Here is a 27,860-nt window from a genome sequence, read left to right as displayed (position 1 = left end):
GGAGCAAGTCTCAAGGATAATAATGTAAGTCATTGTAATGTCCTCTGGAGACACTACTGCATGTGTGTGTGTGTGTGTGAATGTTTTTAAGGGGGGGTTGCAACAGAGGATTTGAAGCTGTCACTTTGTAATTACCTCAGCAAATACAGGCTTGGAGAAAGTTGACTGAAGTCTTCCAGTTGGACAGCCCTGGGAGAAAATGAGAAGTGACAGACCACATAACACAGCGTGGGATGTAAATAACTTTTGCCCCCCCCCCCTCCTGCTTACTCTCTCCCTCCCTTCTTCACAGAGACATGGATGATACTTCAAGGATTTTGAAAGAGAGAGACAGAGGAAGAAGAAGACATGAGCTGAAATGAGAGAATATCCCCTGCTTTCATCTTTAGAAAAAATCTCTGACATCCTCTCTCACTTGCTTTGATGAAAGTCTTTGGTTTTTTGGTGTTTTATCCTCTTACACGAGGTATATGTATTATAGTGTGTGTGTGTGTGTGTGTGTGTGTGCGCGCATGAGATTCACAAGCGCGCTCATGTGTTGTGATGAACACTGGCATGCACTGATATCATTTTCTCACCAGAATGTGTGTAGGTGGCATTGAGAATCAAGCTTTGTGTGTGTGTGTGTGTGTGTGTGTGTGTGTGTGTGTGTGTGTGTGTCTATGAGGGACATTTCTAAGCTCCAGTTGGCATTGGAGGGCCTGAATTTTTCATCCTGCGTCCTCGTCAAGCACAAAAAGTCCAGGGGTTTGTGTTCTACCCAGCGTCCTGTGTTCTTTGAGCTGCGGGCAGGTTGTTACTGAGACAACAGCGCTGCTGCTACAGGATGTGTGTATCGTGTGAGCATTGATCACTGAAGAAACACTTCCACAGTGGTAGGGACTGATGGTTTGCCTTCCAGCTACTTCGACCCCAATATATGTACATCTATACGCACCCTGACACACACACACAAACACACACACACATGGTGATATATATATATATATATATATATATATATATATATATATATATATATCACCTTCTTTCAAGCTTTACCATAGAGCCTCTGGCTTCATATCACCAGTGTCTCTCTCTCCTTTCTCCCACCCTCCTAGCACCTCCGCCGCTCTGCCTGGCTCCAGTCCAGCCATAGATTGTTAATTACGGTTTCTACGTGATGCACGGTCTCGCCTCCCAATACTATAGCAGTGTTCTTTGGCAGACATCAAAGTGTCGGTGTTTCATTCCATGGGGATTAGTGATGGTAGTGTGTGATAATGCCCCTGCCTGCTCGCTGAATTAAACGCCCATGGCTGGGCGCAGGTACTGGGATTCTAATGAACACACTCACACAGTGCGTGCACTTAAACAATAAAGCGGAGGTGCAGAAGCATGACACGGGAAATAAACTCACATGTCAAAAACACAGAAAGAAAAATACAGCACAGAAAATACCCACAGCCTAATTACAGAATAATAATGATTATAAATAATTATAATAAAAATAATAATAATTATTATTATTATAATTATCGTACATCATGACTGAACTGTGGTCTAAGTAAACTCTCACCCCTTTCATCTGTCTTCTCTCAGAAAAAAAGCTTCATATTGTCCACACATATGTCCACATCCAGCACACTGACTGTCCTTCACTCAGCTCTCATCTTACACCCCCGTGGCAAATTGGATTTTTAAACGACTCGTTTTTGATCGTTCCTCCTGACTTATAATTGACTGTGGTTTTTTTCTCTGACTGTGTTTTCCTGTGTTTCTCTCCATCTCACCCGCAAAATTAATGAAGCAAAAACTGTTTAAAAAATAATAATAATTTGAAAAAAAGAGAAGTCTCTATAGCAACTCTCGCCATGATTTGTACAAAGGACAAATGACAAGTGTTGAAAGGGCTGCGGGGCGTTTTAATGTTTAGTTTGTGTTTTCTCTTGTCGACTGAGAAGGTCTCTGGAGACAGCAGGAAAAACAGCCATGAAAGGAAAATTACAGACAGACAGAGGGAGAGGGAGAGGCCGAGGGAGGGAGAGAGCGATAGAAACTCGTCCTTGGTGATCAATGCATGTGCTATTGTCTGTTCTGGTTCTTTGTCCACAAGGACGAAGGCAGAGGAGAGGAGGCAAGTGATGCATATGAACAGTGTTTAGGCCCCTAATACCAAACACCTGACTACAAGCTTGATGTAAAAGTAACTGTCCAGCTGCACAGTGATGTGTGATGTAAGTCAGAGAACGTGTACAAACTGGGGTGGGACACTTGAAATTTGTCTTTTCCGGCCTCCCTTTATTTACCTGAATTAAATACCATTAAAGTTATCTCAAAGCTTTGAGGGAAACATGAACATTGAGTGTACTCACAAAGCTTACTGATGAGATCTGGAAACACAGCAACAAACAAAACGTATCAGGGTCCCATCGATACATCTGCCTTTGTATACCAAATAAAACCAGACATAAAACACTTCAACATAAATTACATCAGTGTGATAAGAACTACATCTTTGGGGAAATTCACTGATGTGTACTTCAATTTAGTTTTGCTGTTTCTTGCTCACAAGCGCTGCCAGCCACTAGGGGGCGTGTGATGTATTATGGCTTCACCTTTTGGGAAGTCAGCCATCTTTACACGTTTGGATCAGAAGATAAATTGGTCACCTGAAATGACCAACTAGTACTAGTATTATTAGAATTATAAATAGTTATCAGTGAATAAGGCCTCATAAGATATCCAATATTTATTTTGACACAATTCTTAAAAATGAATAAACAGAATAACACAGGATACAAAAAACTGTGTTTTGCTGCCACCTCTGGTTGGAAGCCTGTTTTTGACAGCACCCAGCATTACTCATGGGTGTGTAGGTGTAGTTAACAATGTGTCCCCAAAGTTCCTGTTCAATGAATCCTCATTTGATAGATTGTTCTCAATAGTATACTTTTATTTAAAAAAAATAAAGATCAGCTGATATATTGATATATAGATGCGTCAAAGATCCAGTATCTGTGGTGCTATAGTTCAGATAATCTCTAAACCGTTGGTTTGTCTACAAAGACATATTTTCAGATCCCAGCAATTTATTTTGTGAATACAATATTATCATGGCAAATTAATATGCTGACCAGAAGTACATAAATAAGACTCCAGTTTTAATTCAACTGTTAAACACACACAAACAGGCACCAAAAAAATAGAGATTAATATCCTTCTCACACTTATGCTGATATTTCGCAAAAATACATTTCTTTGCGGCATCTCTTCCACTTGCAAACAGGGTTTTAGAGGACCCATATTTTACACCTTTCTGGGATTTAATTTGAGGTATTGGTACCCCTAAGATGATATCGGGTTAGGGTTAGGGGGTGGTGGGTTCAGAGGCTGGACCATATGACTCATACGGGGGTGGAAGTACGAAACGCGACATTTCACTCACATATTTCTTAGAATGAGTGACCGTTTTCATACTTTGAGGGTCCCTACTGACCCACTTCAAGTCATTACAGATAGTAAAAGCCCAGAAAATGTATTTTACACAATATCGGCCCTTTGAGTCATTAAAACTGAGATTTTTACAAACACATTCCAAAGTGCAGATTTAAAAAAAAATCTGTGTATCCATGTGTACCTGTAAAATTTAGTGTTTGGGAAACTATGACATCACAGTTTATTTTGCGAATGCATGCCCAATGTGGCTTTGTGTGATGAGCATGTGCCAGAAACTACAATGGCAGCTATATACCGGTTTCTCTATGATCTTCTCTGGTATTTGACGGATCATTGATGCAAACTTTTTTTCACCACCCATTGGCCCAGCTTGCTTGTTGGAGCGTTTGTTGTCGTTTTTATTTAATTTCTTTGTGATATTTTGCAAAACAAAGTTCATGTGGATGTAAACATTTTTTAAATGAAGACCCTTATATTCTAATACATTAAAATGATCCATTAAGCCCTGTGTTACTACATAATGTCTGAATATGACAACACTTTAAAAAGGTTCAAAGGTGGTGATGAGACTAGTGTAGAATAAATAACAATACAGAACCCATACCCTGTTGATTTATTTTGGACAGCCTAGTGAAAACTAGTAATAATGAGTAAAAGTGCTTTGGGTCATGATGTGAAGCAGAATTTGTTCTGAAAAAGAATTTGTACATAGAGCCAAACCCTTGCCTCAATAAAAAAAGGAATAAAAGAAGGAGCCTTGAGCCTTTTAGGCCGAGTTAGAGCGACTGTGGAAGTGTAACCTGCATCATTTATGTGATTATTTCTGCTCCTCACAGGCTTAAAAATGTGTCTTGCTTACTGACAACACTGTAATCCTCTCCTCTGTTTGTTGTCATGACATCCTCATCATTTGTCTGACATGCTTCGTCTGTACACAGGCTGTCGTTCACAGTTGCTTCCTGCTTTGGTGACGCGGTTAATGTGTGTGTAGTATATGTGCTTTATGTGTGTGTGTGTGTGTGTGTGTGTGTGTGAAGTAGGGGTTCAAGACGAGAGAGGGAGAATCTGACAGACCGACTGACAGAGACAGAAAACCCTCAACAGAGACAAAGAAATGACCTTTGTTTGTTTTTGTGAACTGGTTCAACGGCACACGGTGACAAAGGCACAGATAAGGATGGGAACAACAACGGAAAGAAAAAAAGGAGTCTGTGAGAGATAGTGAAAAAGGCAAAGATAAAAAAGGGCATAGAGGAAGAAAAAAGAAAACACCAAAAAAACGAGAGTGTTAGCAGGCAGACAAATACCTCTCTCCACCTGTAATCACCTCCTGTGGGTCAACCTCTGCCTCAACTCCGCACTATCCTCCAACTAACACTGGACGAGGCCATCAAACAACTATCCTCCACCTTCCCTTCCCTCTTTTCTCTTCTTTCTCTTCACACACAGAAAAAGACCTTGATGTTTTTCCAATAATTGGCAGCAGAGGTTGACTTTCTTTTCTCCACCCCCTCCCCCTTTATTCTATTTCTCTCTCTCTCTCTCTCTCTCTCTCTCTCTCTCTCTCTCTCTCTCTTCTTTTCTTTTTGCTCTTCCTCTTCCTTTAGAGATGAATAGTTGGCCTGGGATCAAAGACAGACCCCAACCGGCCACTCTGGCCAACACAAAGGGACGTTGGGCGCTGGCGTGGGGCCAGGTGCTGCACATGGCCACAGAGCCGGGGACAAGCCATGCAGATGGGGCCTGCAGAGCCCTCGTCGCCTCCGCCCCCCACTCCTGCATAAGAGAGGTCAGTGGCTTAAGTATCAGAGCGTGTGCTTCCTGTAAGATGATCTAGTTTTATGCGACAGACTCCTTTCCATCTGTCTTTTCCTTGCACTTGTGTCTCTCTCAGTCAGTTTGTTTACTTCCTGCAACTGCCTTGTCTTTGATTCTTTGTGCACCTATTGCACACTCGTCTTCTCTGACTCTCCATGCCCTTTGCTGTTCCAGAGTGCAGATCTAAGACAGACCAGACCGGCAGCCTGTGCAGTGGGATCAGAACCAGCTGAGGTAAACATCTTGCCCCTAAGGACAGAGCGGTGTTTAAATGTTTGAGCGGACCTGACCGGAGTTTAGTCGAACACCCTCAACAGACCTTGTTTAAATATATAAGTGCTGCAGCCAAGTCTGATGAGGCAGAGGCCAATACAAATAAATTGAGGTGGAGGACACAAAAAGTGGGATAGATAAAACAAATGAACAAGCCCCTGTAGTCCAAATATATATGCAACACCCAGCTTGCTTTTCAACTCCTTCAACTGACACGTTTGCAGAATTTTTCTGAGGACAGCCAAGATGATGTTACTGAGTCGGAGTGGGATGGTTGAATTACAGACCTTTTTATGACTCACTTCAGTAAAACTGTGACAAGTGATGTGTAAATACCACAGTGAGGACCGTCTTTGTTCACAGAGTACATCACAAACATCCTCTCTCTGTCAGAACAATGACTATTTCCACCACAGTTTTCATCAATTACAATAACAGTGTATTGGTATATGAATAGACACACTGGCTGTGGCTCAGGAGGTTGAGAGGTTGGTCCACTGATCAGGGGGTCTGCGGTTCAATTTCAGTCTCCCCCCATTCCACATGCCAACAGTATGTGATTGATGAGTGATTAAGTGCTGCACATAACTAGACTGTTTGAATGTGTGTGTGTGTGTGTGTGTGTGTGTCTGTGTGTGTGTGTGTGAAGGGGTGAATGGCAAAAACTGTTCTGTCAAGCGCTTTGAGAAGGAAGACTAGAAAAGCGCCATATAAATACAGATAATTTACTATACAGACATAAAGCTTTATGAGTCTTTGGACCCACTGTTGGGGCAGACCAGTATTCCCCCTACATGGTCGTTAAGGGAATCAACCAACTAGGCTGCATTTTGTTGCTTTCTGTAACAAACTCTGTTTTTAACATGTGATCAAAAGTGAGATACAAATTTTTAATAATTTCTAAGGGATCGTACAAATGTCTGAAAACAGGATGTGAATGAGCAGATGTAAATTTTCCTAAGAAAGAAAAAAAAAGACAACAGCAGTATTTTTCCACACGCTGCATGCTGTCATGCATGCATCTCCGGCGTCGGCCATATGTTTAAGATTAGATGTACTCTTTTGTTAAACGGGAACACAGTCAACAAACTTCAGCTGGTTCCCTGCTGGTCATGATTCAACCGGGCTCTGTCCACACCCTGCTCCTCGTATTCTTAAAGGGCCCATATTGTGAAAAATACATTTTCTGGGCTTTAACTAATAGTTTACATCAATGATTTGTCAAATACCAGAGAAGATCGTAGAGAAACCGGTATATAGCTGCCATTGTAGTTTCTGGCACATGCTCATCACACAAAGCCACATTGGGCATGCATTCGCAAAATAAACTGTGATGTCATAGTTTCCCAAACACTACATTTTACAGGTACCAATGGATACACAGAGTTTAAATCTGCACTTTGGAATGTGTTTGTAAAAATCTCAGTTTTAATGACTTAAAGGGCCTATATTGTGTAAAATACATTTTCTGGGCTTTTACTATCTGTAATTACTTGAAGTGGGTCAGTAGGGACCCTCAAAGTATGAAAACAGTCACTCCGCGGACTTTTTCACTCAGTCCATTCGAAGAAATATGTTATTGAAACGTCGCGTTTCGTACTTCCTGTCCGTATGATGTCATCATGGATTCACACTCTTCTCTCAGCCCCACCCAGCCTGAACCCATCACCCCCCGCTCCCCACCACCACCACCAGCACCACCACCCCTCCTCCCCCCCACACTGAACGCGACACCAAGCAGACATGTTGCTGAGCTAGCAGCTTGTTAGCTACCACAGGCTAACCACAACAGACAACACTGAAGAAACACTGCAGCGTGGAGGGATGCAAGGAAGAGAATGTGTCTGTGCACATTCCTCCTAAGAACGTTACTGTTTGAGACCAGCGGTTACGCTTTATTTCTTCTGACGTGCCATGTCGGTGTGCTCGGCTCATTTTACCAAAGACTCTCAACCTACAGCAACTCCTCAAGGACACAGCTGTTCCACACTGCTCACCGCATGCTCTACATGCAGCGGTACGGAGTAACGTCTACGTTACTACGGAGTAGAAGTTACCCTGGACTGAAACTCCGTTGTGAAACTCCGTACTGTAACTCGGGACGTTACTCCTACATTGGCCAACTGTCCTGCTAAAACTTGAACAAACGAGGATGGTGTAACTTACCGTTCAGAAACATCCTGCTGTAACCGACTGTGAATATGTGACTGGTCTTCTATAGCGTTATCCAAACATAACAATGTGACTTTCAGCTGTGTTTACCAGAGAGATCGCCAGAATGAGACCGGTGAGGGGCCTGGTCGCTTGTCACTCAAAGTGCAGTCTGCCAATCAGAGGAGGGGCTCATAAATAATTAAAGAGGCAGCCTGTTCTGTCTGCAGCTCCAGAGAGAGGCAGAAGAGAGGACATGGAAATACACATTGCAGCAGTTTTTTCGACTTTAAACCACTGATATATCATCTTAGGGGGACCAATACCTCAAATTAAATCCCAGAAAGGTGTAAAATATGGGCCATTTAATTCTACTGACTCGCTATGATAACTGCAATTACACATGTAAAGAAAAACACAACCTGTGGAGTATGAATGGTGATGTGGATCATATTCTTATTGATGTGAACTGTGTTCACTTTTGGAGGTAATAATGTGTGTTGAACAAATGTCTTGAGTTTACATTGACCTCTTGCTCTGTGTTGATACATACATACATTGTACACATACATTAATGACAGATGTCAACCTACACTGAAATGTTTGTCCAGTGTGACACCTCCACGAACAGCTGTACAGCCCTCGAGATTTTTCAGACCCAGACTTAAAACCAATAGGTAAAAGAATTTCCCAGAATGCCTTGCGAATCAATGGAGAGCTGGGAGAGAGACCCTCTTTTTTGGCATGATAATCCCGTATTTTCACATAATTTTACGATTTACTTGATTGAACCCGCGTATAGCAGCGATGTTACTGAACTAAACTGCTCCTCCAATAACAAAGCATCCTAGCAGGGTTGTCTACAGACCCCTGCTAGCAAAGTGAAGCTGTGTGCTTTTGATTCATACGTAAAATAATGCAGAGCATCCAAGCTTTTTCAAATATTTCAAATGTCATTGAATCACCTGCATTAGCACAGATGTTATTATTATAGGTTTGTCACTTTAGTAACTGCAAACAATAGCATTGGTTTATTTAAGATATCAACAATGTTATTACAATGACATCCCCGCAACACTTTTTGTCGCGTCTGTTTACATCGATTACTACAGATGACAAGTTGGGTTTTTCGCGACGACTAATGATGATGTAACAGCTTCATGAAGGGCTGTAGGGGAAGATTTCAACCACTAGGGTAGAGTAGGGCCAAGGGGTGAAATGGGATGGGCCTAAGTTTCTGGTTTCTAACCCTGTGTGCACATGGGTTTTCTCAGGTACTCAGGCTTCCTCCCACTGTCCAATGACATCCTGCTGAAGCCTACTTCACACTGCACTATTTCCAGCCCGTTTTTCAGGAGTTTTGCAAGTTGCTGACTGCCCCCGATTGGCACCCGATCGGCAGTCACCGATCGCTATGTGTGAACTCTTCAAAGACACCATTAGAGAGGCTTGCTGACGTCACGTCGCAGACTCCGATCAGGGTGTACCCTGCCTTTTACCCAATGTCAGGTGGGATTTGCTCCACTTCTGCAACCCCTAAAGGATATGCAATATAGATAATTAATTGATGGATGTTACATATTCTGTTGAGAAACAGCAGGTAGTAGCAGTTATAATGCTAAATGAGGCTATACACCGAGTAGTATAGAGAAGTATCCAAAAACATTAAATAATTAGCACAAAGTTAGCATTTTAAAATGTAACCTTTGCCACAAGTTAAGAACAGTGGTGTGCTCATTCATATATTCTATTCATGATAACATGGTTGACACTTATTCACTTCTTTTAAAATGCAACAAATAATTGCAGTGTTTTAACTGATTAACTGCAGTGTAAACAGTGTCAGTGCAGACAAACTGTGTCAGTAAAGGATTTAATCAGTAAAACTGATCAGTCGCACAGGATCATGAAAAGAGACTCTGTGCAGTGAGTGTTTATAATTTTCTCAGAAATTATAAGCATAAAAACGTGACATATTTTCCATCCAAAGCCTTCAGTCTGCTTCTCTATCAGCTGCCACCCATTCCCAAACTGAAACTCTGAAAGTATGTCAATCACATAGCCTTAACAAAATTCATTATATGTCCTGACAGTAGCAGCGTGAGCTGTCTCACCTCAATACTGGCGTTTATGGCTACAGTTTTAGTATGAAGCCATCATCAAATATAGACCTGTGACCAGACTACTCGAGCTAAACGGTAATTCTGCACCCTGAAATAGGGTTCAATATGGAGAATAGAGGCAGTAGTTTAATGACACTCAAAATTTATCACAAAAGTTTTCCCTGAAGAAAATGATCAAAATGTTAGAAAAACAAAAACAGCTTTCAGTGATCAGATTATTTAGGATTGTAGGATCCGGATTATCTGCAGACTTTCTCCGCCTGGCCCCCTAGTACAAAGTCTGCAGAAAGTCGGGAGAATTCGATGTGAGAACACGGCGAGCAAGTCGGGAGTTAATGACGCTTCTAACACAAAACAGATGCAAAAATGGAAAAAAATCTCCCGGTGAAAAAGCGCTGTCATACACATATAAGACACTGATGAAGATATCTACAGAGTGATGAGAGCCGACATGTGATCTCTGTAGCAGAGTTAATACGTTACTCAGAGCCGGAACTTGCCTTTACGGGGCCCTAATTATAATGTGATTTGGGGCCCTCACCGCCTCAGTGCCACCAATACTATTGACCGTTGCCAATGCTTGATCATTCACACACTGTAAATCTAATACACCCATTGTCAATTTCATTGTTGCAGCTGTGTTGCTTATACCAATGCCAGCCTTTATGCTTCTATGGTTTTTACCATCACCTGCAAACTATCGGCAGGTGCTGCTAAGCGGCTGCACACAGTTACCACAGAGCTTGTGTCTAAAACTTACACAGAATAACCGACTGTGGTTGCACAGTGTGTAACTATGTATCGTTACAGTGCGCATGCATGGATGATGAACGTGAGTCATGGTCCGCTGTCACAGCTAGTTTTACGTAACCTTGTTTCCAAGAGCCCTTGAAATGCCCCACATGAAAGATAGAATTTTATTAGGATATATTAGGATATATTGACTTAATATATCCTAATAAATCATTAAAAAAAATCTATCTTTCTTGTCGGCCATTTCAAGGGCTCTTGGGGGCCCTCTGGTGGTGACGAAGGCCATAAGCAGCCGCTGAGTTCACTCTGACGTTACTTCCTGTGTGCTGCACCCAGCTAATCCACCTCTCGCCTGAATAATGCATACGAATTGTTGCTCATGTGAACATGTCTGTGCAGAGAACCTCCTGCTGCGTTGTGTGAAAAGGAAACTGTGGGTAAAGTCCAGACACAATTACCTGGACTTTATCCGCAGGTCATGTCTGAAAATGGCTTTGTGTAAACAGCAAGGCAGGCAAGTCCCGCTGGACACAACAATTGCAGATTTGTCAAATAAAAACTTGTTTCCTACTTACATAAACAGTTGTCTCATTGTAAAGTGCAGAATTTAACTCGCTGTTTATTATCAATATTGCGTTCTGCACTGGTAGCCGAAGCTAATGTCAGTTGTTTTTTTCTGGAAGGAGGTCGTTTCCAAACATCTCAGATCTGCCTGTTAAGACTAAAATGCAGCTCCCAATTTTCAAGCTAAAATGAGGCCAGCAGCCTTTTTCAAACTTCGCAGTTTTAGCTGCTCCAAAACTGTAAGACCAAGACGTAGTATTGACGCCAGTAGCAGAGTTGCATTTTCAAACAAAAGCGTAGCAGTACGGATGTAGCCTAAGGACATGCACTTTGTGGTTTGATTCCTTGTTGGTTTTAAAATATTTAACCAACGTATGACAGTGTCTGTAAAGAGGTTGTATATAGTCCAGTTGATGCAAACCCCTGCCGCGTACAGGTAAATAAAGCCAACTAAATAAAACGCCATGACAGACTTAATGTGACCACGATGGAAAAAGCAGCAAGTTCCAGCTTAGATAATGGCCCACTTAACACTTAACACAGAGAGCTTACTAATTAAAAGAGATAAAAAATGATAACACAGTTACCTAAATAGGGTCAACTGGTTGCTTGTTTAGCTTCAGTGGTAACTTCTTGCCTGTTAGAAAATTATGAGCCAAGAAGTCTGATGTTGTTTTTCTGTAATAATGGGCATTATTTTCACTTTTATGTGTTACTCCTACAGAGAAAATAGGCCTGATCTCTCCCTTTGTGGTTGCTCCAACTGCTCACTTCCACCACCCACACAACACATTTTCCCAGGCAACAATGTTCCTCCAAAGTTTACACACAATAAATAACGATATGCCCAAAGCAGTTAGCAGTGGCCCCGCTCTCCGTTTCCTGGCTGGAGTTGAAATGAAATGGTAATTTTGACTTGAGGAGGATTTCAAAGGGATGGCCTCTACTTTTCATCTTGGTGCATACCACGAGCTCGCCGACACATTCACGCTGGGATTTGAAAAAAGAAAAGAAAAGAAAAAGCAGAAGAAAAGAGAATTTTAAGTTTTTCTATGAACTTCCTTCTTTTCTATTCTCTGCCATCTCCCCACAGAAAAAAGAGCTGTAACATTGCTGAGATCTCTCCCCAAGATGCACAGTATTTATATAAACAACCACCCCCGGTTTGGGGAACATTTGATTGATGTGTCACTGTCCAAAGATTGTTTCCAGGCATTTAAATAGATAATTCAGAGTATTTGATGTAGACATTATTGTTCGTAGGGCAAAAGGTCAGTTGTGGGGGTAGAGCAGGGGTGTCCTCTATCTCCCATGCTATTTTTACATTCAAGGCTCCAACCAGCCTGTTCGCTTCTCACACAGGAGATTGACTGACACATGAATCGTGCTTTTGATCAAGATTACAAGGTGGTTTCCTAAACTCCATCTGAGATCTGCCTGCTGGCTCTGGTATGCAAAATACCTTTGTCTCAAAGTGAAGGCCGTAACACTGTGTGGATGTGTCCTGTGCCTGTTTGTTTTCTAGGTCATTCTGCAGTCTGACAGTGAGATTGGAGCAAGATGCAGCAGAAGGATTTGGCCAAGAACTCCATTATCTCAGCGATGAGGAATGAGAAATGGAATTTAAACACCCAAAACAAGGTCTGTCACACATCAGCAGCACTGGCTGCTATCCTCATGTGTACACAACACCTTAACGCTACACAAAATTCACTCTGAAAATTAGACCAGCCTCCCACTTTGTTCGCTCTCTGATTCCTCACATGACAGCCTCACATTCGGTGACCCAGCAGCCACAGCAATATCCAGGGTTCACTTTCCTGGAGCCGTTCGATTCCATTCCATTGTCACTCAGCCATGAGGGAAGTGTCTAAGTGACAAAAGCAGTGTGTGAAAATAAATGTAAAAAAAAATCACAATGATGTTTTCTTTATCTCCCAGCTCCACAGCTCCACAGCTCGTGAATGAGGCCAGGGTTAATTGCTGTTGATTAGACATCAGTACGCATGGCTGAGTTAGCACACAGATCTTAGTGAGCGGGCAACAGAGGAAGAGGAGGAGCGAATAAGGTCGCTTGCAGACACTGATGTGAAATCAGCGTCAAGTGTTCCTCCTTGGCGGGTTAAGCTAGTTAAGATGCAGATAAGCAATACAGATGAGGTAATGTATTTTATCTGTCTGTTTGATTGGCCTACTGTAGCTGTGTTTGCTTGTTTTGGAGTGTAAATCAGAAGTCGTGCTCACCACCGAGGCCACGTCCATGCTAACTGTACCCAACTAAGAATCTTGGTGTTCCTTTTTTCATGTAGTCTATAAAACAACAATTTCTTGAACTGCCAGATTTTTGAATGGGGTTTGCAATGCGTTCAAAGTGACAGCAACATTCACGTAATGTTGTAAACAAGCCAAGATATCCCTCTGAGCTAATGCGTGCTTACTACAATAAAAACAGGCAATGTTTTTTGCCGACACTAGACACCAAACAAAAATTATATTGTATTTCATTTGTTTCTCAGACTCACCCTGGGTCTGGGTATGCAGCTGCCTTGAGCTGTTTTCATACATGAACTCCGTAAATGTTCAAACAATGGCATCAGGGGTTTGCCTTTCACATATGAAGAACGCAGCAGGAGATTCTCCTCACAGACACAATCACAACAACACAAACATCTCCGGAGCAGTTGAAGGATGGTGCAGCATGCAGGAGGCAGGACATAACGTATCATTTCCGCTGCCGAGATGTTTTCAAAATATCTTGAATCTCTCGAGTCTTTCCAAGTTGACATCGTCGTCTGTGTCTTCTAAATGTATGGCACCCCTTTTTCATCCTGAGATATTTGTATTCTTTTTGCATGTTAAAAAGTCATGAACACACCCACTCGTTGGCAGTGAATCCTCCAGATATTCTCCTGCTGTTTTCTCACATGAGCTTACTCTGACATTATAAAGAGGTTTTACTATGGGGCAGGTAGGATAAAATGCGAAGAATGTCCACTGCAACTGACTGGGAGATTTGCATTCTCATATACAGCCTCTGCGGATAATTTCAGGAGAATATCTGGAGTTCAGTGCATGTCTGAAAGCAGCTTCACTGTCACAGATATCTTCACCAATGATTCATGTAGTGGACTCATTTTATACCAAAGAGTGGGTTGAAAGTGTGCTAATGCTAAACCAAGATGTTGAACATTGTAAACGTACGTGCTTAAAGAGAAAGTAAATAAATAGTAACCAAATCCACGTTGACACTATCTGTTGATCCTCCTCCTAATAGTGGTCATTGCAACATAATATATGTCTCGGTTTCCAGAAAAAATCCACTTATCATATCCAGTTGAACCCAAAAAAATGTATAAAGAATCTATGACGAACAGCAGGATTCTCTAATGTGGCTGTAGAAGTTTTGTTAAAAGTTATGTTGCGATTATGATCAAGTCCAACTTTGCCCACCCCAGAAACAAGATACATCTTAATTGATCTTGATGGTCAGATAGTCATGTTAACTCAAAGAACTCCTGTGAAATATAAACCACTGTCATCAGACTGTTGTTGGTATGTCACCAAACAGATGTCTGTCTCCATTTGTGTGTAATAGATAAACAAGCCCTGAGGTCAACCCTTACTTATTATTTATCTTTATTGGCTGATTTTTATCGCTCTGTTGCTTTTGTCACCAAAATAATTACAAGAATGGAGGTGGTTTAGACAGAAGAGGGAGTGACAAGCAGACACGGGTGGGGTGAGGGGGTTTGTATGTGGGGAGGGGGCAGGACATTGTAACCTTCACGCTGCTCAGAGTGAGAGAGAGCTTTGTTTAAATTTCCTAGATCAAAGGGTGCAATGCAAATTCCTGCAGCTTCCACGCCACCATTTGATGTTTTGGGGAGCCAAATTATTGTGGTGATTACAGTAGCTGTACACAACCGGAGGAGCCGGCCAAACAAGTAGGCTTGTTGTGACTCTCAATTAGTGGTGTGACATTTCAGCACCCAACGTCTGAGAGGCATTCCACAATAAGGGAGGCTGTTTGGGCTGATAAAGTGATTTGGCTTGGTGGGGCCCTTTCATCTGCACCGACATTGGGGTATTTGAGGCTTCTGGGGATTGTATCTGCACATCCTCACACCTCCCCTTTACTGTGACAATAGCTCCACTGTGTCAAGCGTTTTGAAGGGGCTATAGGCCTACTGCACTGTGAGCAACTTAAGCTCAGTGGATTGTCATATAGAAGTGCTACCATATTTGGATGCTTCTACACTGCTGCAACGTGAAATTATCAAGACCCATGCTAAAAGTACAAACACAAAATCATACAGATCATTTTATCAGGATTAGGTTCTGTGTTTCTTTTTCCTAAGCAGCTTTACTTCCAGCAGATATCAGATATCACACCATTAGCAGTACTCTCATGTATCTGAATATTCAACCACCCAGCCATCTCTGAAGTTGACAACAGCAGCGTTATTTTTTTGTTTGTGTGTAACTGAAAGCCACCGCAAGTTGAAAGGATAACTTTGCCTGTGGGAAGGACAGAGCACCAGAGGATCAGGTTCAGCTCTACTTCTGATAACACTTTGCATTCTGCAGGCACCAGTGACAGCTCTGATGCCACGTTGTTTGATTGTCTCTTTCATGTTCTCCTCCCGCCTTCAAGTCTGAGCAACAACGCCAGGTTGGAGGTGAACGGATGGTGAGCGGACTACCGCAGCGGACATGGATTGACATGTGTTGTGTTTCTGCTGAGGTGATGGAGAGAGGCACTGTAAGGATGTTGGTTTTCAAACACTCCAGACTCTCTCTTAAATGTAGCAGTGAGATGGAAAAGGTCCTGGTGGTAAAACACTGTCAAGAACAATTAACATCATGACATGAATCTTTGACTCTGGACTACACAGTGATACTGTATGATCGAGGAAAGAGTTGGCTCACCATGAGGGTACTATTAAACCATAAACCTATTCGAGGAAGCAAGTCTGGATTTCATGATGTTAGAGAAATCAGGTTACGGCTTTAAGTCTGGAATAATCAGATTACTGACATGATCGGTCTGGCAATAGTCAATACTTTTATTATTGCCAACAAATCCATACAAATATACAGTGAATTCGTCCTCTTAACAAGGTTATATACTTACAAACATCTAAATGTTTCACATTGTTGGATTGGCTGATGTGACCTTCACATTTATTCTTTTTGAGTTAGTCTCACAAACACTCTCCAGTTGTCTTGAATACTCACTAACAGCAAATCTGCAGATGAAGGTAGTCCCCAACAATTGGTCTGTTGACTGTTTGAGTAATATCTATTCAACACTCCGGAGCTCGTCAGAGCGATTGTATATGTGTTTGAGATCCAAAATAGTAATGTGTATTTGATAGGTTTGATGAAAATGGATTCATATTTTGTATCAAAATAAATAAATAAACAAAATAGTGTTTTGTATTTTAGAAATGCTGTAAAGTACTTTCTGTGAGACGTCTACATAATGAAAAATTTAAAAAAATCGACGCATGCAGCCTCTGATTGGTCTCTACTCAGTAATTTGCGCATGCTTGTAAAGACCTGAACATTGAGTTTCAGAAAATTTCAGCCAATGTTAAATTTTCATTGGATATGTAAGGTAAAAAATCTATAAAGCATTTCAGAGTTGTTGTACAACATTATCATGTTATAATGCCACGAGATGGTTTAACTTAGTAAATGCACATGTGTTTGGTGCCTTATTATCATTAACAACGTTGTGCTGCAGTCATGAAACAACAGGTTGTTATCCCATCCACCACTGGCATTTGTTGTAGGGCCAAGGCGTGGGGCTTTATAGAACCCCTCCAAACGGAGATATTTCCAACCCTCACTACGAACGAAGGGGTACCCAGAATGCCTTGCCTTGGGTAAAATGAGATTGGGCCTAACTGTGTAACTTAGTGGATATATGGTTTGAAATTTGATTGCATGCTCATTTGGATAAGTATTGTTTATTATTTTTTAAATGCAGTAGTTTATTTTGATACATGTCGTGGCTGCTGTATTTTGTAGTAATTTAGTTAGGTATATTATTTGGATGAACTGTATCTTTGCCAATTCCTGGTCTCAAAAACTTGCACTGTCTTTTTCCAACACCGTTACTCCTCTGTGTGCAGGGCATTGTGCTGACCTGGAAACAGCCATTCACTGCTGTGAGAAAGAGGGGCCCCCGAAACGCTCTTCCTCACTAAGAGCAACATATAACAGTATTAGATCTAGTTTAATTACACAGGGGCTTGCAGGATGGGCCACTCTTTTCTCTCGGCGGTGAAAATGCTTAGCGTTTGTTGTCGGTTCAAGGCTCTCTAAAGGATGTGCTGGCATGTGTAGGGTTCTGGCAGAGAGGAAACTTGCGGTGGGGGTGTGTAAGGGAGAGGGGGGGGGACTGTTATTGTTTGAAAAGCGTGTAAGCGGCCTTCACAACACCGCATCCACGGAAATGAAGCAAACAGAGAGAGAGAGAGAGCGGCATCGAGAGAGAGAGAGCGAGAGAGAGAGAGAAAGAGCAAGAAAGAAAAAAAAATCTTGAACAGCTTAGACTGATGACTTAACAGGCGAAACCGAATTTGTCTTTTGCCGGGAGATGTCAGATGCCTTGCCAGAGAGGGAGAGAGAGAGAGAGAGCGCAAAAGCACACCACAGAATCTCTCCTGCGTCTTTTTCTCCTCCGGTTTAAGACGGCTCGGTGAATACAACAACATCAAAGACCCAGCACTCAGAATGTACATTGTTGTTCCAGTAACCACATGAAACACAGAGAGAGAGAGAGGGAAAGAGAGATGGAGAAAGGCTGAGAGAGATGGAGCAAGGTTTTTTTTCTTTCTTTCTTTCCTTGTACATAAATAGGGAGCTATGAAGGGAATCGGTTTAGGAACGGCAGGAGATTAACTCTTTTATCTCTTCATTTCAAACGTCCTTCATATCCACATCCTCCACATGCCAACCACTGTCAGGATCTTCATGCCTGACCAACACCACTACAAAGCAGAGGTGTCTCCTGCATCAGGACACATGTAACTCCTCCACAAACAGAGCGGATGAGGGCAGAAATAGAGGCGAAGAGGAGGTTTGTATAGCTTCAGTCCTGACTCATTGTCATTAAGAATGGCCTCTGTAATCGCAGCTCAACTCAGAGATTGCTCTTATTTTGCCACAGAAATTCCAACTGTGTTTAAAAGAGGAACGTAACAAAACCGTCGCATAACTTGTGCCTCGATGTAACCAACAAGCTTTATTCCTGCCTGCCCTCATCTTTTCCCAGAGACCACCCAGGAGCAACAAGTCAGTTCTCACCTTCAGTGTGTGTGTGCGCATGAGCTTTGTACTTTATAAGCACAAGTGTACGTCTGTGTCTGTATACAGTTGTGTGCATGTGTGTGTGTGTGTGCGTGTGTGTGTCTATGAATGAATGTGTTTTTTGTGTATGTGTGCGCTCCTACCTCCCACCATCTGGGCCGTGTTTGGGGAGATTTTCTGTAAAAATCACAGTCACGCCGTGGCAGGATTACCACTGTGAAAAAGCAGCACCTGGAAGAAACTCAGTGCTCCTGCTCCTTTCCCTCAGATGCTCAAAGAAGTTTCTGGCTTCCCAGCTTGAGGCGCAGGATTTGTTTTTGACCTACATGGGCGTCCTAGGCCTCATGTTCCCTTCCAAAACACAAAAAATAAAAGACCACAGCTCAAATTCACATTAGGCCAAATCCAGCGAGGTTTCAGTATCGCCACATTACAGTAAATAAACAAGTGCATGCGTTTGCGCAGCTCGGAGAGCACACAAAAACGTGTATTCAAACAATATATATATATATCATATTTTGGTTTTTTTTCATTGGTAAGCCAAGACATGAGAGGGTGATTATCCACACCGAGATATAAGGCTGTGAATAAAAGAGTTCAATAATCCCAGCTGGATGTTCAGTCTCTGCATCTTCACTGAAGATTTCCCATTAGAAATAATCTTAGTCCAGGATTAGCCACAATTATAAGTGTTTTGATGTTCCCACACACACACACACACACACACACATGTTCGTACATCTATCACAGTGAGGATATTCATTGGCATAATTCATTCCCTAGCCCTCAAACCTAACCATCAAAACTAAATGCCTAACACTAACCCTTATCCTAACCTAATTCAAACCCTAACCATAAAACAAAGCCTTGACCCTGAAACAGCCCATTAAAAGTGGGTCAGAAAGTTTAGGACTGGCCTCACTCTGTAGGTTGTAGACTCAAAATGGTCCTCACAAAGATATCTGTGCAAGTACCCCCACACACACACAAGAGCAGTGTTTCCATACTTGGGAAAAGCTTATACAGCTGAAGCAGTTTCATTAAAATGACATGAAAGACTGAAGACTTGCAAAGCAGATTAGTTGCATCTTTGCTTTTATTTGTATGCGACCTCTGAGGCATTGAACATGTTAAGTGATTTCAAATGAACCAACTCTTACAGAGTTAATAGATAGAGAAATGTGATGTGTATTTGGAGAAATACATAAATGATGTAGTAGGTTTGTACCCATCCCTTTCACTTCTTTCAAATAGACTTTTATTGACTTATTTGGTTGGTTACTAAACTTTTTGACGAAGGAATTATTTCCAATTGGCTCCGGGGGATCACACCACACTATCTGTCTTTGGGTGTCTTATCAACTTATCTCTACACACTGTACAGAAAAGACTGTATAAGTATCTCATATAGATGTCATTATTCTGTTAAACAGGACTCTGTGCCGACCGTTAATATATCATCCAGATAAAATGACAAAATTCATCGATGCCTTCCTCAGACACATGCACTCTGTGATCCAAACACTCTGTGCCCTGGCAGGGCATGCCTTCCCAAACCATGGAAAATCAATGATGCAAAAAATAAAACCATTTCTAAATTTGACAGCACTATGGTTATGGTTTGATTTAGGTTTAGACACATAAGCAATTTAGTTATGGTTAGAGAATGATTGTGGTCACGGTTGAAAAGAACAACCCAAAGTTGACTGCTGGTAGGAAACAGGAATCAAAAGATTGATCTCAAATCCAGTCCAGTGTTCTGAGTCAATACAAAGTCACGCTGGTGGATGGACAAGAAACATAAGTCTAGTCCCAAAACCATGTTGTTTGGGGTATTTACTGAAATGACTAACGTGATCATTTGTTTTGGTAGGACAGTGTCATGCAAGATTGCTGAGAGTCTTTGTTTTACCGGACCTTTCTCCAGTTAAAGAGATGATATATAATAATTCTTAAGTAAAACGTAGAAAAAAAACGACTTGACCTATGTTGTAAATTTTGCTGACGTGAGTAGTTGGATTATCCAAAATGTTTCCATATGTGTTCAAACCCAAGAAAAATCCCCAATTTTGTCTAAGGTATACGCAGACTTTTCAGTTTGATCACTTTTTAATTAAATTATGCGTTACCCCTGGCTTTGCCCGTCCCTAGACAATGACAAAGGAAAAACACAGTTAGCCAGTCGGCTGATTTTTTTGTATTGTTCACTTGTAATGGATCACAATTCTAATCACAAAGCTGACTCGCAGTGGATTGACCAGTTTTTGTATACAGATTGGGTAATTTACCTGCATTGGTTGGTTTGTTTGTTTTTTAGCAAGATTGCACAAAAAACATTATAACGGATTCCCTCTAAATTTGGTGGAAGGATGCGGTATGGGTCAAGGAAGAGCTCATAAATCTTTGTGCGGATCCAGGAATTCTTTTGCATTTTCTTTGACATTTCTAGATCGGACATTTTTCAACAACCACACCTGTTCACTTTTTAAAAGTGCCCTATAGTGCCCTACTTTCGTCACCTGGTAAATATTGCATGTTTTATTTTTGCTGCCCTTTGGAGATATTATTTGTAGACGTTTTCACTGTTCACTCACTATGGCAGTTTTGGATCAAACAAATGTCCTGATCCCCGCTTGTCACCATATTATACAAGATTGTGAGTAGCAAGCATAACATTAGCACATTAACAGTCAATTTGGGGAGCCTCTGGTTGCTGTGGGGCCCTAAGCAGTAGCTCAGCTGGCTTATAGGGAGAGCTGGCTGTGGTGGTAAGCAAACTCCAGTGGGAATACTGATATTTTATTAAAGCAGGAGAGGTGGTAAATATATACTCAGTCAAACAGATGTGGGGAGCTTGTCCAGATGTGTTTTGCCAAGTTTAATAGAGTTTCAATTTCAGCAACTCTAAAAATAGACATCCAAATTGAACTGAACCTGAAAACTCAAGATACATCTTGATTGCTTCCCCCACTGTTGTCATGGAGACTAAAACACATGAACAGTCTGACTGATGACACATTTAAATTATCAAAATGTAACACTCTGGGAGTTTACTGTTGCATTTCAGGCTGATTTTTAAAGGAACTGTTACAATAAATGCAGCATTAGAGCGGATCAACCTCCCTGAGATCTAAATGTTTTATAAATGTTATGTTCCAAGTTTGTAACAGAGTCTTTCTCATCCCAACCTGAAATATAACCCCTGATGACACCAATCTGACATCATAATCTACAGAGAACATTATACAATACTGTTATTGTACTTTTTGGATAAAATAAAATAAAAGTAATTGGACAATGCTGGATGTAAACCTTCCTATGCAGTGCTATCAGGTACAAGAGAGAAAATACGGAGGAACTGCGGAATCCAGTGCATGTCTGAAATCACGCAGCTATAAAAATATACAAATACGGTAAAATTCCACCAGGGGGCGTGGATCTGAGGCATGGCCCCTGACAGATGAATCAAGATGCTTTTTGTGATCCTCTGAGATTCTAAACCTTTGATTTCTCACTGCTCTGCTCTCAGTTGAAATCTTCTTCACTGTTAATTTAAACTCTCATGGTTTAGTTGTATCATGAGTGTAGAGACTCTATAGTCCTGGATGTGAATGTGAGCTGTCTCTCTCTGTAGTGAGAGTTGGACAAAATGGTTGTCTTATATTCAGGGCTGTGCACTGAGTGAAGTTTGCTTGCCACATGACTGCTTTATCAGATGGCATAACCGCACTGCAGTAGCTCAAACGCTGAGTCTCCTTCTGTTTCTACGCATGACTGTATATATTTTGCTTTTCCAGAGGGTGTATTTCTTTCAGCAGTACACACTTTCCATTCATGTCCCCCAGCCTTGTGCCATTGTTACCATTTCATAGCATTTTCGCTCTTGACCCGTGGTTTTGACCCTGCTTGGTGCCTGGCAGCGCTGGTGTCCGATGCCGGTGACATCATCCGTCACAATGAGTCCACTGCCACCTCCGGCTCTACTGTCCACTGTGTGCTTGACAGTAAGCAGCCTTGTTCTAGCGGAGGGCGGCGCTGGCACGGCACGCTCCCTCTGTAAATGATGAAAGAGAGCAAGGGAGTTGTGCTGAAAGCGCCGGCCTTGTTTGGCCGACCGCGCTGGACGCTGAGCTGATCGGAAGGCGCCTCTCTCCCCTGACAGTCACTTCTGTGATCTGCTGAGATAAAAAAGAAGAAAGAATGTGTTTGATGTCTCGATTTGAATAAATACGCTGATGTTAATCGTTTTACAGTGTTAATCACATTTGGTGATAACGTGGCTCCTCATGTGTGTCTGCATGTGTGCCAGCATGAGCACATCAATTCAGTGTGTGTATGTAAATATCAGTCTGAGTTTATTGTTGTAACGTTATGTTTATCCTTTGTGGTCCTTTGCCTCCTCAGTCTACATCCATACTACTACATTTTCATATGAAAACACATCTAATCTGCTACGGATACGCCTGGTGACCACACAACACCAGAAGTTTAGAGCCGCCAAAATGCAAAAGATTTGAAACGCTGCTGGCCACGTTTTAGTTTGAAGACTCTCGGGCTGTGTTTCAGTCTGGACGTACAGAAACTGAGATGTTCGGAAGTTATTTCAAAGACACCTATTTGCTATCACATGACTCCCTTCCAGAAGAAAACCACCAGCAGCTACCAGTTTAGAACATGAATGATCAACACAAGTGTGGCTGACCCTGTTGTCTTTGGTAACAGTGCAGTTAAATTCTGTATTTTACAATGTTACATCTGCTTACATGCAAAGGAGAGGGGCTATTATTCAAGCAATCTGTGATAATTCTACCAACCAAATGCTTCCTGCGGACACCGGCATGTGCATGTCCAGTGTACATGAGTGTGTTTTCAGAAAGTCAGTACGGACGGGGATTAAAAGTGATACAGAGCCAAAAATGCTCCTTTGGACAGAAATCATGAATGAAAAGGTAGTAGTTTATATGTATGTAGCATGACTCTCCCATGTTTGTTTTGTCCCAATGATGTGGGTCTGTTTTATTTAAAAGAATGGGACATGATAAAATCTTTACATGTAGCAGCTTAACAGCATGTAGTTAAGACCTTCCATTTCATGAAGACATGAAACATGTCAGGAATGGATTGGCTGTGCCGGTGTTCACCAGTGATTAAATTTGCCGTCTGTGTCATCTTAACCTGTTGTTTCTGACACGTATGAGACGTACATGTGGATGAACAGATCAGTGGAGATAGTTCTTGTTTCCTGGAATTCCGCGGGGATCCACATCTGGAACAGATTTCTGTGCTGTGTTATGAAAGCTCCGGCTGCTGAGCTGAAATCTGAAATGAGCAGCAGCAGCTCAGATGTTGTGGTTTTACCCAAACACTCCACGTCAGGTAGCCTGGAGAGCACCTTCAAGGTGGTAAACTTGTAAGCATCTGGCTGAGACATTACTGAGCCTCTAAAGAAGTCTGATAAACTAGAGTGACTAGGATATTTTTAGCCTCGACTGAGTGTATTGTTTTAAAGCAGATGTCTTGTCTGTTCTTCTAGATATCGATGTTTATTGATGTTTATTACCTTTACTCGCTGGGACAGTTCAGGGTCTTTTGTGATGTAAATTCAACATCATATTGCCCGTGTCCTTGGAAGAATGGAAGAAGTTCAAATAGACCTAGATGGAGAATTTTCTTAGGAAGCCACCATAGGTGTCATGAAGACAAAGCGTGCCCCCCTCCCTTGTCAAAAAAAGAAGAATCTTGCTTGCTGCCACACCATATGGAGAATTGTCCCAATTTCTTTTCCTTTATATCAAATGCAGCGTGTTTCAAGTAGAATCTTTTGTAGCATATACCACATGCGATTTGGGCTCTTGTGTGGCGACGCAAACTTTGCGACTTTTTGATATCTCGCTGAGTGCTGTGTGACAAGTTTCTGTCACTCACACGTTCTCCTTTTTCTCTCTCCACCAGCAAGCATATTTTCTACCCCATCGATTGATTAGCATACATCAAGCCCCTGTCGTCATGGCAAAACTTTATTTGAATCTTCAGTTCCTTTCCCGTGTCTTTCAACCAGCAGCTGTCAGCCACATCAACACTCGACGCGCTCCGTGCCAGACAAAGTTAAATTGAAGCTCACTCTAACACTATATATAGATAAAATGTCACTTCTTTCAAGAGACAAGGCACCTTCGAAGTCGTCAATACAGAGCGCTTTATCACGGGCAAAATAACTTTGAAACTGGAAAAGAGAGCAAAGATGAAACGATTATTCTCTCTTCCCACTTTGTGCTTGAAAAAGAGAAGAGGCGAGATTATTCTAAAGTGGGTAGAAGCGTTTAAGGGGCTTGCTTTTTGATCTTCCTGTCCATCAACGAAAGCGAAGAGCACCTCCGGATGCTTCTGATCGTTAGGTGTCCTCAAAGTGTCTCAAAGTCTCTTTGTTATCGCTGAGTGCGTCGATTAAAGGGAGGAATATCATTTATTCATTTTGCCGTTGAGCGAAAGAAAGAGAGGATTCAGGAGCTTAGCATTCATTTTCGTCAAACTCTCGAGGTGTGGTGATGAAGTCAGCTTTCTTTTGAGAGACGAGCAGAGTTGAGGTAAAGAGATGCGGCGTGAAAGTTTTGGCTCTGCAAATTTTGAAAGGCCTCACTGATCTTTCAGATAAAATAAACAGCGTTCAAACTTTATTAAACTTTTCTTTCAACAGCGCGTTTGCAGGACGACACTCCTGTGAAGAATCCTGTCAAACAAGGTGTTACTGATGGTTGTCACTAATGACACACATGAATTTATGCACATCCACACACACAATCTCTCTCTTTCTGTTATATCTGTCTATATCAGTCACACACACACACACACAAACACAAACACACACACACACACACACACACAGGATAAACATGTATAGAACGCGTAAGTATGTATTTATTGGGATATGGCACATTGATTTTCGGGATGTGGGAACACAAAGCATGCCAGTATCAACACACTCTTTATGTGTCTGTTTCTCTTTTCACCCGAGGACAATGCCATATTCATCTTCGTTCCATTTTTCCAAACGCGGTATCTGATTCTTTAACATGCCTCTCAGTCTGGAAGTCCCTTCCTTTCCCACTGTTTCAGGCCTTCTTTTTTCTTTTTTTTCAAATACTCAATCCTGTTGCGAGGTGCCTCTCAGAAGTTGAAAGTTCTTTTCAAGCCTGAAGTTTTTGCCGTCTTCACTTTTCAACTGGCAAGATGAATATCGGTGGGACAAAGCGCAGAAAGGAAAAGCTTTTGACGAGACTTCTGAAGGCCCAGGAGCTCGTCCTGTCTCTCCCTTTTGCACTGGCTTTCTCACGTGGCTGCTAAAAAGACACCGTATCAAATGCAAACTGAGAAGTCACAGTCTTTCAAGATACATCAGTGGGGCCCTTGTGGAGATGCTGCTCTGCTTAGTTTTTTTCTCAACTTTTGAAAAATGAGAAATTGGTGCATTCTCTCTTGTGTTATCAGAGCTGCTGACAGTAAGTTCATGTTCTGTATGTGCAGAAAGACAATAGCATGAATACATGACCTGGAGCAAAGTCGACTTTTGAGGTGCAACTTGTCAAGACTTTATCTTTAGCCGTATGCAATTTATACGCCATGTCGATACATATTGTTCTAAGGAAATTACAGAAATGGCACTTACAGTTATATGTTAGGAATACCCCTCTCATTCATAAAAATCTTAAATGTGTGAAATGCTGTCATATTAGAGGAATGAACAAAGATAATTATGTTGTAAATCAACTCAAATGCCCAAGCAGTTTATTTTTGTTTCATATAGGCGTGAGTTGCTTTTTGTAGCTTATGCTGTCTGGACAATCTGTGTTGGATATTTGAAGTCTAAACAGTTAGTGTTTTGTGTTGACTAAGGCTGGAGGGCCAGTGGTTTAACACTTTCAAGAAGCACTTTGTGGGGCGGCATCATGGGGTAGCCTCAAGGAAACCTGAAATAGCTGAAACTAGACCTCAGTGCAAATAATCACCCTGGGCCTCTGTAAACCATCATGTTTATGCATTGTAAATTGTGAAAAGGAATGCTTTAACATTGTGTGGCATATGTATTTCAAGGCTTTGAACATTGGATGGCATCCGACTTTCACCCACACAACCACAGGCTTTTGCTTTTGCCTTTTGACTGAAATATCACTCAGATTCCAAAGAAACTAAAAAAAAGCAACCTTTTTTGAGGCTGCCTAAAGAATGTGTCTGAAACCATTTCTATGCTGGTTCCATGCATTTAGCTATCACTGCTGCAGGGTCAAAAACCTTCCACACATCTTCTGGCTATTTTAAGTTTTACTTTGGTGACCATGCATTTTTGAAATTACACAACAGGCTTTGAAAGGTTCATCTGGAGTCTTGGCTTCAAAAATGTTCTAAATCTATAGCAGACATTATAATCCTTTAATCCTCCTCTAAAACTGGACATACAAGGTAACGACAGAGCTCTTTATAAAAACACACAGCAGGATGTATTTAGATGGACCTCTCCTCCACCTTCGAAGGAGGTTCTAGGGCCCTGTTCCAACCTGGTATCAACAAGAGACTTGGGCAATCTGATCACAAGGGGACAATTTGAAGTACAGGTGTGCAAGCACCAAAGACTACATCCATATTTGCAACCAAGCACACAAGCATTGTTTGACTCTGTATCAGTTGAAAACGCCTACCACTTGACCTCTCACCTACACTGGGCACTGGTACTGGTGTAAATAAGACGTATTTGGTTATTTACAGAAAGAACTCGGTTACAAACAAGAAGCAGCAATAGTGAAAAGTAGCATGCAGAATTGAACAGCACAATAGTTGTTTCCAAAGACAACAAGTTCAGCAATGCTTGTAATTGATGATCCATGTTGTTTTTTACACTGGAAGCCAAGGCTGATGCTAGTTGATTTCTTCAGTTCATGTGATAGGAGCCTGACGAATTAGTGAAGGCTACATCATGACTGAAAAGACCCAATCAAAGAGTGGTTGTGAGTGTCAACGTCATCATTTCTAAACTTCTCAGTTTCATCTGGTCCAGACTAAAATGCAGCTCCGGAGTTTTCACACAAAAACGGGCCAGCAGCCTTTCCAAAAGTCTTTGTTTATGTGTCTCTAAAGCTCCGGAGTAGTTTGGACGGCAGGCGTATCCACAGCAGTGTTTAAAGCGTAGTAGTGTGGATGTAGCTTGAGATCCAAGTTCTGAGTTCAGACCACATTCAGAGGTGGACTGCAATGTGGCCATTGAAAGACCGCCAACTCAATTAGCGTCCTCTGACCTGTTGCAGTTTCATAATGAGCCAAAAATATCTTTGCTCTGCCTAGTGTGTCCTGTTCATTGATTTATTTGCGTTATGTATAATGTCAGATATGAACAAGACCTAAGAAATGTTTTTGGCAGGTTGGGCAGTTGCT

The 27,860-nt window shown here is 41.7% G+C and overlaps 1 protein-coding gene across 1 annotated transcript in view; it reads left to right on the top strand.

Annotated features, from left to right (window-relative positions):
• LOC118125190 (axin-2) overlaps positions 1 to 27,860 on the top strand; it is an 84,404-nt gene that overhangs the window by 24,507 nt on the left and 32,037 nt on the right. Inside the window, exons 3-5 of the mRNA XM_035183587.2 lie at positions 5,046 to 5,227; positions 5,431 to 5,490; positions 12,646 to 12,761. The gene's annotated coding sequence lies outside the window, so the exon portion shown is untranslated. The remainder of the gene's footprint in view (positions 1 to 5,045; positions 5,228 to 5,430; positions 5,491 to 12,645; positions 12,762 to 27,860) is intronic.

The sequence above is a fragment of the Hippoglossus stenolepis genome, chromosome 2 (genome assembly GCF_022539355.2).
Source record: "Hippoglossus stenolepis isolate QCI-W04-F060 chromosome 2, HSTE1.2, whole genome shotgun sequence".
Classification (NCBI taxonomy): Eukaryota; Metazoa; Chordata; class Actinopteri; order Pleuronectiformes; family Pleuronectidae; genus Hippoglossus; species Hippoglossus stenolepis.
The sequence above is the reverse complement of the archived record's forward strand: the minus strand, read 5'-3'. Positions and strand labels throughout refer to the sequence as shown.